This window comes from Rhinopithecus bieti, unplaced genomic scaffold (genome assembly GCF_001698545.2).
Source record: "Rhinopithecus bieti isolate Rb0 unplaced genomic scaffold, ASM169854v2 scaffold_13900, whole genome shotgun sequence".
Taxonomy (NCBI): domain Eukaryota; kingdom Metazoa; phylum Chordata; class Mammalia; order Primates; family Cercopithecidae; genus Rhinopithecus; species Rhinopithecus bieti.
In genome coordinates this window covers 3,009,390-3,021,190 of record NW_016808376.1, presented here as the reverse complement: position 1 = coordinate 3,021,190, position 11,801 = coordinate 3,009,390, and positions in this window count along the sequence as shown.

Here is an 11,801-nt window from a genome sequence, read left to right as displayed (position 1 = left end):
AAAAAAAAAAAAAAAAAAAAAAAAAAAAAAAAAAAAAAAAAAAAAAGGAGTATTTTGAATCCTTCTTAGAATAGCCTTCAGGGGATTTGTTTCTATTTTCTTTTTCTTCATCAGGAAAGAACATTGGCAGAGGGGGAGGTGTGGGGACCTGTGACCCTCTATGCAAAGAGATCAGAGCCACAGAGGCCCTAGGTGAGAACAGATTCCACAATGTCTTGCTGTTGTACTTTACTGCCCAGGGGACCTGGGCCCGGGTCTAAAGCCCAGAGCCAGATTAAGGCCCTTTTGTATATGAGCCTCTTTGTCAGCAGGAGAAACTCAAACCTGGGATTGTCCCTGGTCATTCCAGTGCTACTGGAAGAAAGAGCCCACGGGGACTAAGAAAAATTCAACCTTTCTCTCAACACCAAATTAATTTACTTTCTCAAATTCTTGTACACAGGCATGTGCACGCGCGCACACACACACACACACTCTCTTAAGAAAGGATAAAGAGTACAAAAATGAGTTTGGAGGTTCAGGTTAGTGGGTGAGTGGTCACAGTGTTACCAGAGGGGGTAGCTGCTTGTGAGTATGGCAACTTCCTTCCCAAGAGAGAAGAATGAAATGGAAGGAATATTAATCAGGATGCTGGAGGGAGGATGCTGGGGAAAGGATGGGTGGGGCCAGAGGATATAAGACAGTTGGGCATGGTTGGCTCTGAGCATATCAGGAAAAAGGCAAATGATGTCTTTCAAGTCTCCCACTTCTCACTGCAGAGAATATCCTCATCGTGAGGGAAAATAGGCTTTAAAAGTCATTTTCTAGAAAGTTCTGAGCATATCAGGGGAAAGGCAAATCATATACCTTTGCTGCCACATGTGCTCTGCACATTTTCTTTCTAGAAAATGCCCTTCCGAACCTTCTAGAAAATGGGCAGTAACTTCCTGGTCACTGGCACAGAAAGGGGCGGTAACTTCCAGGTCATTGCCATGGCATTTGTAAACTGTCATGGTGCTGGTTGGAGTGTCTTATACTAATGAGCAATGAGGGCAGCTAGGGATGCTTTCCTGCTATCTGCTGGTTCCTGCCAAAGTGCAGAACCCCACTTTTCTGTGCAGAGGCACAGTCCTAGGGCAGTGGTGCCTCTGGAACTAAGGACATGGTAGCAAAAGACAAACACGAGGAAAGCTTCGGTCTTCCCAAACACTGATGTTTTGCTTTTATGAATAACCTGATGACATGTTCCATCTTAATCACTTTCACTGGTGGACATTTTGAGAAGGGTGAATAACTTTAGTTAATTTCTTTTTCTCAATGGATCTAAATTGGTTATAAAGTGGCGCATGTCCTACATCAGTGCAGTCATCCGTTCTGACTCCCAAGTTTACATTATAGTGTGTTTATTTCCACGCCAGTCCTTTCCTGAGGTATAGAGATATGAAGCAACCCATCTAGGTTCACACCGAGAGTAAGTTCACACCAACCAGAGTGTCGGCAGAGCATTTTGCCATTCTGCTTCTTTCAGCAAGCATCAGTGTGTGTGTGAGGAGGGATCTTGGGGGCTTCACTGCACCTCAGTTGAATTCCCTTGTATCCATATGGTCTGACTGTGACTGAAACACAGTCATGAGAGCAGGCTGAGGTTGCTGTCACTCTGAGGAAGGAGACCTGCAGGACTTATTTCCTGATCCTCAAAGGATGAAGTGAAAAAACTGGCAGGAACAGGCAGATGGAATGAAAGGGATCCCTCACTGCCCTCACTGCTCATTAGCATAAGGCAGTCCCAACAGCACCATGACAGTTTACAAACGCCATGGCAACAATGCAAAAGTGACTGCCCCTTTCCATGGCAAGGACCTGGAAGATACTGCCCATTTCCTGGAAAGTTCTGAATAACCTGTCCCTCGGTTTGCATTCACCTGGCCTTTAATTTGCACGTAATTGAAAGTGGGTATAAGTGGATATAAATGCAGTTGCCAGCAGCCCACAGGTGTGGCTCTGGGGGCAGGGCACTGCCTTGGAGTTAGCTCTCCTCTGCAAGCAGCAGTGTGCCCTTCAATAAAAGCTTGTTATCTAACAGTGCTGGCTGGCCCTTGAATTCTTTCCTGCATAAAGCCAAAATCCCTCCTGGGTTAAGCCCCAATTTGGGGGCTCACCTTCCTGCATCATCCTGGAAACCACAGAGGGAAGAAGCCAGACAGTGAGACACAGCAATGGTGAGAGACAGCAAGATAGCAAAACTGTGACCTGTGGGACGGTACGAGGTAACAGTCCGTGATTGTTGAGATGGTAAGATGGCGAGATGGCAAAAGGCAGCAGTTGGTGGTTGGTGATGTGGCAAAGCTGTGGAGAGCTGTTGGGACTGCAGAGAGCTGGAACACTAGCCACATGCCTTTTGAAAGCCATGGTCTTTCCTGCAGTTGGTGGAGGCAGAACTGAGTGGATGGGTGAGTGGCCAAGCACTGCCTCGTGTGAGACCCACTACCCTGATTGACTGGACACTGGACTGCATGCTGGTCACATCACAGCAGCCAAGTCCGCCCAAGCTGGGGAAACCTGGGGAGGAGACCTTCACGTGAGCGCCATGTTAGAGAGTGGTTGGCACCACTGTGGCTTCTGCAAACAGGTAAGTGTCCCCTTTGCATCCCCTACCCCCAACAGTATCAGGTGAGCCAGGAAATGAGGCCTTTGGCTAGGGAGTCAATTCAAAGCCCCCCCGCTATTTGGTTGCCCTGGACAGAGGCACACCTGACCTGCCATATCCTTGTCACCCTTTCTCTCCACTGTTTCTCCTCTAATGCCATCCACATAGTTTTTCCATTGGCTATTTCATTTTATTTTCCACCTTGAAATACATTTTTTTTTTTTTTTTTTTTTGAGATGGAGTGTCTCTCTGCGGCCTAGGCTAGAGTGTAGTGGCGTGATCTTGGCTCACCGCATCCACCGCCTCTTCGGTTTAAGCAATTCTCATGCCTCAGCCTCCCAAGTAGCTGGGACTGCAGTAGTGTACCACTATACCTGGCTAATTTTTGTACTTTTAGTAGAGAGGGGGTTTCGTCATGTTGTCCGGCCTGGTCTTGAAACCCTGACCTCAAGTGTTCCGCCTGGCTCGGCCTCCCAAAGTGTTGGGATTATAGGTGTGAGCCACCATGCCCAGCCTGAAATGCATATTTCATTTGTAGTTTTTGCTTTGGTTCCCTTCTAACTGTGTTTGGGTATCGCTTAAGGCAGGACACTTGGTTGGAGAGGTCTCCTGGTGTGTTGATTCTGGGACACCAGAATCACGTTGTTCTGTGGCCCTACCTGGCCTTTGGGGTTCACTGTTTTCTGGCTTCTTGGGTGCTCTAGGGCTTTTGGCATTTGGTGGCGGGATCCTCATTGGCTGATACTTGGGTACTCTGGGTTTTTTGACATTTGGTATTGTTGGCTGCCCCCAAGATGCTCTGGGGTTTTCAGCATTGACATTCCCTCTAGCATTGTGGGTTGGAGGCCCACCCTAGGGGAGTCTTAGTCTTGCCTTTTCTTTTTTTCTGCCCTAAAGTTCTCATTTTCCATAGAAGCATTTTCGTTTCTTATTGTTACTTTATTTACACTTTCCCTTCTGCACTTTGTATAATAAAAATACTTTCGTAGTGTTTAATTCACTGGCAAACACTTATAATCTACTTTTGTAACACCTTGCTATCTGTATGTACACCTTCTCTACAGGAAGTCGGAATCTGAAAGGAGGAACTGCAAGGGCCCAGTTGCTTTCCCTCTCACTAGCCTTAGAAAAACTTCTTTGTCTGGTGAAGATCCTTCTTAGACAAGGGGACAATGGCGAGCATCCTAAAAGACTTGCCAGCAGGGTGTCTTTAAGGCTTTTGGTGAAAATTGAAATTCGACTTAAAAAGAAACTCATTTTCTATTACAGCGTCATTTGCGCCCAATAAAAATTAGAAAACCAAGAGATGTGGCTTAAACGTGGTTCTTTATACCATAATGCTATTTTATAACTGGACTTACTTGGTTTTTTTAAAAAAAGGAAGGGCCAGGTGCAGTGGCTCCTGCCTTTAATCCCAGCACTTTGGGAGGTCGAGGAGGGAGGATAGCTTGAGGCTAGGAGTTCAAGACCAGTCTGGGCAACATAGCAATACCCCATCTCTACAAAAAATTAAAAAACAAAATAGCTGGGCATGGTGATATGCACCTGTAGTCCTAGCTACTCTGGGAGGTTGAGGCAGGAGGATCATTTGAGCCCAAGGGTTGGAGGCTGCAGTGAGCTGTGATTGTGCCACTGCACTCCAGCCTGCGTGACAGAGCAGAGTCTCAATAAAAAAGGAAAATGGGAAGAGGTCCCTTTGGTACAGGCTTTTATGGCCCTTTACTGGCCTATGCTACTTCCAGGCACCAGGAAGTCGTGCCTAAGGCATTCCCTCCTAGCTGTTCCCCTAGAAGGCCTACACCCTCCCCCAGAGTCTCCTCAGCACCCCAATTCAGGGGGAGGGTTCCCACCAGGTCTGTAACACAGGATTCCACCCTAAGGTCATCAGGAACCCCTCCCCCTTATCCAACTATCCCCAGCCTATCCCCCCGACTGCTTGAGGAAGTAAACCCAACCAGTACCACCAAAAGTGGAGTCCTGTATCAGCCCCTGAAATCAAATTTGCGTCCATTGTGGGAGGTAGCCAACAGGAATAAAGGAATAATCAGAGTACATGCACCTTTTTCTATGCCTGGCTTGGCTTCATGCAAGGAAAAATCTGGCCAGTTCTTAGAGAATCCAGGAAAGTTTAAAGAAGAGTTTATTAAATTGACCATGTTCTTTGATTTAACTTGGCATGACTTGTAAGTATTGTCATCCACTTTCTGTGCTGCGGAGAAGAAGCAGAGAAAAAGGTGTGTGGTTAAGCCAGTTAATCCTAACAATGTTAACAAAGTAACTTAGGGAAAAATGAAAATCCCATTCTGTTTCAGGGCTGTTTGGTTGAGGCACTTAGGAAATATACTAAGGTAAATCCAGACACCCCAGAAGGGGAAGTTGTCTTGGGTATGCATTTTATGACTCAGTCTGCCTCTGACATTAGAAGGAAGCTATAAAAAGCAGCAGTGGGACCCCAAACCCCGATGAGCCAACTCTTGGACTTGGTCCGTAGAGTTTACAATAGGGACAGGGCAAAGCGGGCAGAGAGACCCAAAAGAAATAGTCAAAAAGCACAATTGCTAGTGAATGCTGTAAACCATCTGCCCCCTCAGGGTTACCTATCCCAAGAAAGTATCACTAGATCAGCATCTGGGATACCCAGATGAAAGCCCCTGACTGGCTGGTCCCTGGGCTGGAATCAGCGTGCCTACTATAAGCAAGAGGGCCATTGTCAATGAGAATGTTTTAACCATCCTGGTGAAAGAGGGTAGGGAGAAAGCTACCCGTCAATACTAGAGCTAACCTTCTTCCATTCACTCCCAACCAGCTGCCTCGCTCAAGTAAAATTACTGGGGGTCCTGGGCCCTTGACCTGACTGACAGACATTTTCCCTCTGTGTAGACAAGTGGTCAACTGAGTGTTTCTCTTTGGTGTCTCTGCTGCTGAGTGGACTCTCTGCTGGCTCAGGTCTCTCCTTGAGCAATGGGGTTTGCTCCCTCCCTTCTAGGGGATCCCCTTCCTTGACTCTCCCTGTTTTCCATACCTATCAGGGCAAACAAAATTTGGCCAGGTAGACAGGACCCAATGTTGCAAATAACTTGGATCCAGCGGTCTTGGATAGGTCACTTTGTGTGATGTGTGTTGTGTCTAGTGTGCTATCAAATTGGCTTATAAGTAAAAGATCACTCATAAATTAAACACATAAGACTAATCTAAACTTATTAGTTTAAAGGGAATATTGCATCTTCTAAAATTTAACTTTAAAATTTTTATCTAGGTAAACCACTGATATTTGTAGGCTTTAGAATGATTAAAATGGCTTTAAATGATGAGCTTTTCGTGTGGTTTAAAGTCTTAAAATTATGGAATGGTTCCTTATCTATAAAGTCTCAATATCTGGTAGATAGTTTAGGATTTCTTGCTTCCTAGGTTTATATAAAATATGCCAAAGAAGATGTATCCTTTATTGGGAAAAAGAATAGTTTTTGTCTAAGTCAGAAGTTATTAAAAAGGAAGTTCAAAATATAAAGACACCAGTAAGTAGAAAAGAGAGATGTAAAAAAAAGTTAGTGGTAAGGAAGGATATTAAAGAGTAATTTTCTTTAAAAAAGATTTTATATGATAAATTCTTGTCCTAGGGCAGAATGACTGATTATTTAAATAAGCAGTAGTATTAGACAAGTCAGAAAGTCCAAGCGTGTCAGAGGTGGTCTAAGTTGTGATAAGGTTCGTAAAGGGGAATTTATAAAGGAATTTTGTGTGTAATTAATTTGGCTGTCATTAAAAGAGAATTGTTTCTAATAGTCTTTCTAGAGAACAGTCCCATGTTAAAACAAGGTTTTCCTAAGGTATAGATTTGCTGTTAATAAAATTACAAAAATGTTTGCTTTTCAATTCTATAACTTGTTTCTTTGAAAAACTTCACAGATTCTGATATGTTTAGGCCACGTCCCCCATCAAATCTTGAATTGTAGCTCCCACAGTTCCCACATGTCATAGGAGGAGCCCAGTGGGAGGTAATTGAATCATGGGGGTGGGTCTTTCCTGTGCTGTTCCCGTGATAGTGAATAAGTCTCATGAGATCTGGCAGTTTTAAAAATGGGAGTTTCCCTGAACAAGCTCCCTTTTTGCCTGCTGCCATCCATGTAAGGTGTGACTTGCTCCTCCTTGCCTTCCACCATGATTGTGAGGCCTCCCCAGCCACATGGAACTGTAAGTCCATTAAACCTCTTTCTTTGGTAAATTGCCCAGTCTTGGGTATGTCTTTATCGGTAGCATGAAAATGGGCTAATACAGATTCCTAACTCAAAAGTTCAACTGTTGTGTCAGGCTGCTTTTGGTGCTGTCCCTGTTTGAGAAGGCCTGCAATGGTAACTGTCTCCTTTAGCTTTTTCATCAGTGCCTTTAATGTTGTTTCCTCTGGTTCCCACTGTTGTTATGGCCTGATGCTAAAATATTTTATCTTACAGGCCTTTAAAAGCCATGTTTTCCCCCTGGCATAACTTGAGTCTGTACTCTTGGTTTTTCCTTGATGTATAGGCCTATTTTTGGCTTTTAGGTTTTGACTCTTATATTGCTTAAAAGGGTTTTAAGGGCTAATGAATGCCTGCCTACCTCCATTCCTGTTTGGCCTAGAATGTTTAGTTGGCTGTAAATCCCTTGGCTAAAGAGAATCCCAAAGAAAGCTGAAAAACTCAGGCAATGACAGGAAATAGGGGGTTGGACATGCCTCACTGTGCCTCCCCTTGAAATTTAGGCAAGGTGCAAATGGAAGGATTGCCCTTTCCCACAGAAGAAAAGAATAGCTTCCCCTATTCAACCAGCAGCTTTGCCTTACTGAAAATTTTTAAAAAAGGACTCCCCCACTGCTGGATCAATGACCACTTATCAGGTATTGTAAAGTGTCCTCACTGCTATTAAACTTCAGGGAATCACTAGCTGGGTACACCTGTCCGGGATGAAACCTGTTTCTCTTAAGTCCCCACAGGTATAAGAGGAGGACACCATGACTCACACTTGTGAACCCCTAGAAGACTTAAAGCTGCTGTTTCACAAATGCACCAATAAATAACATGACAAGGAAGAGTGTATGCAAAATAAACCGCACCTATTATTCTCACTTTTTTTTTTTTTTTACCTTTCCTAAGACCTCTGACAGCTATTTTATTATTACTAATTTTTGACCCTTGCTTAACTTCTTCTTCTTTTTTTTTTTTTTCCTGAGACAGAGTTTCGCTCTTATTGCCCAGGCTGGGGTGCAATGGTGCGATCTCGACTCACCGCAACCTGTGCCTCCTGGGTTCAAGCGATTCTCCTGCCTCAGCCTCCTGAGTAACTGGGATTACAGGCATGCACCACCATTCCTGGCTAATTTTGTATTTTTAGTAGAGATGGGGTTTCTCCATGTTGGTCAGGCTGGTCTCAAACTCCCGACCTCAGGTGATCCATCTGTCTTGGCCTCCCAAAATGCCGGGATTACAGGCATGAGCCACCGCTCCTGACCACCGTTTAACTTCTTAGTAAAGTCTGTGTCTTCTAGACTATGACAATTCCACGTGAAGATGATGCTGCGCAAGGCTTCCCACCCATCCAGTCGTCTGACTCGGAGAATACAAACATCCTGCTATGGGGCCCCTTAGATCAGGTCCAGAGATTTTACTCCTCCAACACTAGGCAGGGCCTATGCCCATAAAATCAGGAAGAAGTGGTTACAGAAGAAAGACCTCTGCTCTTCTGCTGTCCCCTTAAGAGTAAGGAGCAATATCTAATCTTTGAGAGGGAAATGAGGGAGGAGACCAGCAGGACTTACCTCCCTATCTCCACAGGATGAAGTGAAAAAACCAGCAGGAGCCAGCAGATGGTGACAAAACCAGGTGCCTGGCTGCCCTCATTGCTCATTCGCATAAGACACTCCCATCAGTGCCATTTCAGTTTACCAACGTCATGGCAACAACAGGAAGCTACCTACAAGGCAGTGACTCGGAAGTTATTTCTTCTTTCCTAGAAAGTTCTGAATAACCCAACCCTCAATTTGCATGTGATTGAAAGTGGGCACAAGTGGATATAAATGCAGTTGCTAAGAGCCCACAAGTGCAGCTCTGGGCACACTGCCTATGAGTTAGCCTGGCAAGGAGCAGTACGGTTCAATAATAGATTGCTAACACCAGGGGCTCACTCTTGAATTCTTTCCTGGACAAAGTCAAGCAGTTTTGGGGCTTGCCTGCCCTGCATCAATGCTATTTATGGAAACATGTGCATTCTATCTTATGTAATATATGACAGCTTTATTTGTTCCAAATAAATACTTGAGAGGATACAACTCCGTGGGTTTGGCAGATAAAATGACCCTATTATGCTTCCTTTAAAAACGTTCATGGGAGGGGTGCCTTTTTGGCATGTGAGGAGATGATCGTGAACTATCAAGGTACTTACCTCCCAGGGACAAACACATGCCTTCTACCCCGTGACACTACCCTGATTGAGGGTACCAGAAGTGGCCTCTGTTTCCCCAAAGTAGGGTTGCCAGATTTAGCAAATAAAACCAGAGGATGCCTAGATAAATTTAAAAATAACAGATAAATAACAGTTTCAGTATGTCCCAAATATTGCATGGACAATATTTACGTTTATTGTTTTCCTGCGACTGAGCGCCCTGTATTTTCTCTGGCATCTCTACCCCAAAGGAGGGTGAAACCAAAAAGACCAAAAAATCCGAAGGACTAAATGCTTGGCTTCCAAGTTTAAGAATTGTAGTCTAGTGTAAAACAGGAAATAGTGGAAAGAATTCTTGCTGGGTTTTATTTTTCTGCCTGGGATGGGAAAAGTTCTGGAGTGCATTAGAAAGTAGCTATGGTGACCGTAGCTGCTCTCTGCCCCTCTTGCCTCAGCTAGCTGCAGCAGGAGGGATAGAGGGCAATAGACTCCGCAGGTGCCGACAGCCAGGGCTTGGGACAGGACGTGGGCGTGGCTTTGAGCGGTTCCGCCCACTCCACCTCACCTGCGTCTGGTCCCAGAGAGCTGTGCGCCAGCAACCGGATGTCCCAGAGTTCCTCGCGGCCTCGCAGGTGCTCCAGGCCGGAAGCAGGCGTGTGCTGCCCTCGAGGGGTGCCCCTAGGTGCGGTGGGACCAACTCCACCTCTGCCGGGGTCGAGGGTCAAGGGTAGGGGCTAGGGCCCACCCACTGAGAAGCAGCACGAGGACGCTGCCGGGAAGGGGAAGAGGGAGTCGGCCGCGCGGGATCCCAATCTAACGCCAGGTAAGCCACGCACCACCCGCGCCCCACTCTCCCACCTCCCGCCGAGGCTTAGGGCCAGGCCTGAGGAAAGCGGGACCAACAGAACCTAATGTCCCAACTCGGGACACCCAAACCGACGGGATGTGAGTGCAAAGGAGCGGTTGTGAGTGGAGAAACCGTTTCTGTCCTCGCTCGTCTGAGTTCGCGGTGTGGGACGCTGGCGCCGGCCCCATTAGACAGTCACGCGCGCCCAGCTAGCGCGGGGAGGCCACGACGCGTGCATGCACTCCGCCAGGGTGTCCCCGGCTCACGGGGGTTGCAGCTAGCATTTGAGGCCAAGGTCAACGAACTAATGGCTGTGACCAGCCCTACCCCGTGTCCTGCGCCCATGGGGGAGCCTCCTTGCCAAGCAGGCTTTCCCATCGACCTGACAGTGGGCTGTGCTCCGGTCGCTACCAGGGCGCATCCAGTGGGAGTGGGATGACCCAGGCTGTCACCACCTGTGCGCCCAGATGGCCGTCAGGGAACTTGTGGAACATAACGCTTATGCTGTGCCGATTAGTGGCTGTTTGGCCTTAGACCGATACTTCACATCTGAACTCGGTTGCTCTCCTACAAAATGGAAATAATGCCCATTTCACTGGGTCACTCTGCTGCGTAAATGATGCACAAAGAGCCCATCCAGCGCTGTGCCTGGCACATAGCAAAGGCGCCATATGCCAGCGTGGTAGAAGTGATTTGTCTCTGGGCAGTCCCCGACCACATCCTCCCACTTCCCTCTGCCAGGCTCTCTGTGTCTCCTAATTCTGTTGGATTAAAATCAGCTTGCCAAGAAGGGCCGTTCAAGTTTCCAGGTGGAACGGTTATTTAACTTTTTCTGGGATCATTCGTTGCGTTTTAGCTTTTATCTGATGGGGGAATGAAGCCTTTAATTTATCAGTGGAGCTTGTTAGGAAGGAAGTTTTTGGAGCAGAGAGCCCTTCCCGGTTTTGAGGATCATAGCGGATGGCAGGTGCAGCCTGAGAGAGCGAGGTGGCACAACACTGGTCTGGGCCCTGCTGCTGGCACAGGGTGGTGCTCAGGTGTCTCCAGCAGTTGACCAGGAAACGCCTGGATGCCGGGAGCTGTCGGGCAAAACACCAGGTAGCAGCGTACTTCAGGGTCACACTGGCAGGTATGTGTTCTTGGCCAGGGCAATTAGCTTCAAAGTGGAACGTCAGCAGGAAGAGAACGAGGCTTTCACACAGGGCCGGACATGACTGATGTGCTCTGGGTGTGGTTTTCAGCTGCAAGAGAGGAAAGGCAGCTAATTAGATGAGCTAATACTACCTGGAGATTTGGCTGACCCAGGTGGAGATGGAAAGAATCACAGCCTGGGGTAGGAAATTTTGTTTTGGTTTTGTTGCAGCCATCCTGACATAGGACAACAAGAAAAAAGAATTTATTTTTTTAATTTTCAGGTAATGTGTACAGTGGACTGTGCTGGCCCAAAATGCATCCCTGAACTTTATCCTTATCCCTGAGTGAAGCCCAAGGATGTGATTAGGCTGAGGATGTGATTAAGAGCATGAGGGGCGTTAGAGATAGGGTGAGAGTATTTGAGCATCATTGCTGGTAAGAAAATAAATGTTGAAAACACACTAGCCTATAAATTTGGCTATGTCACTATATTCTCATGTCAAGCGGCCATGTCACAATGTAGTTTCATGGGTGCAGATGGAGCTTGGCAATTTTGTGGCCCGTGTGGAAGAGAGAGAAGGGACTAAACCGTCTCCTTTGGATAGACATCCCAGGCACCTGTCAGCAAGTGGGGAAGAGGAGGAAGGTCTCCGGGGGGCAAAATGAGCTCCTGAAAGGGATCTGGACTCCCGATGTTAATGTCTCAGCTCATCCAGAGTACCCCTGTGGAGTCCTTTCTGGGAGGGGAGAAATAAAATGCCATGAGCCTGGATCTTACTAGAA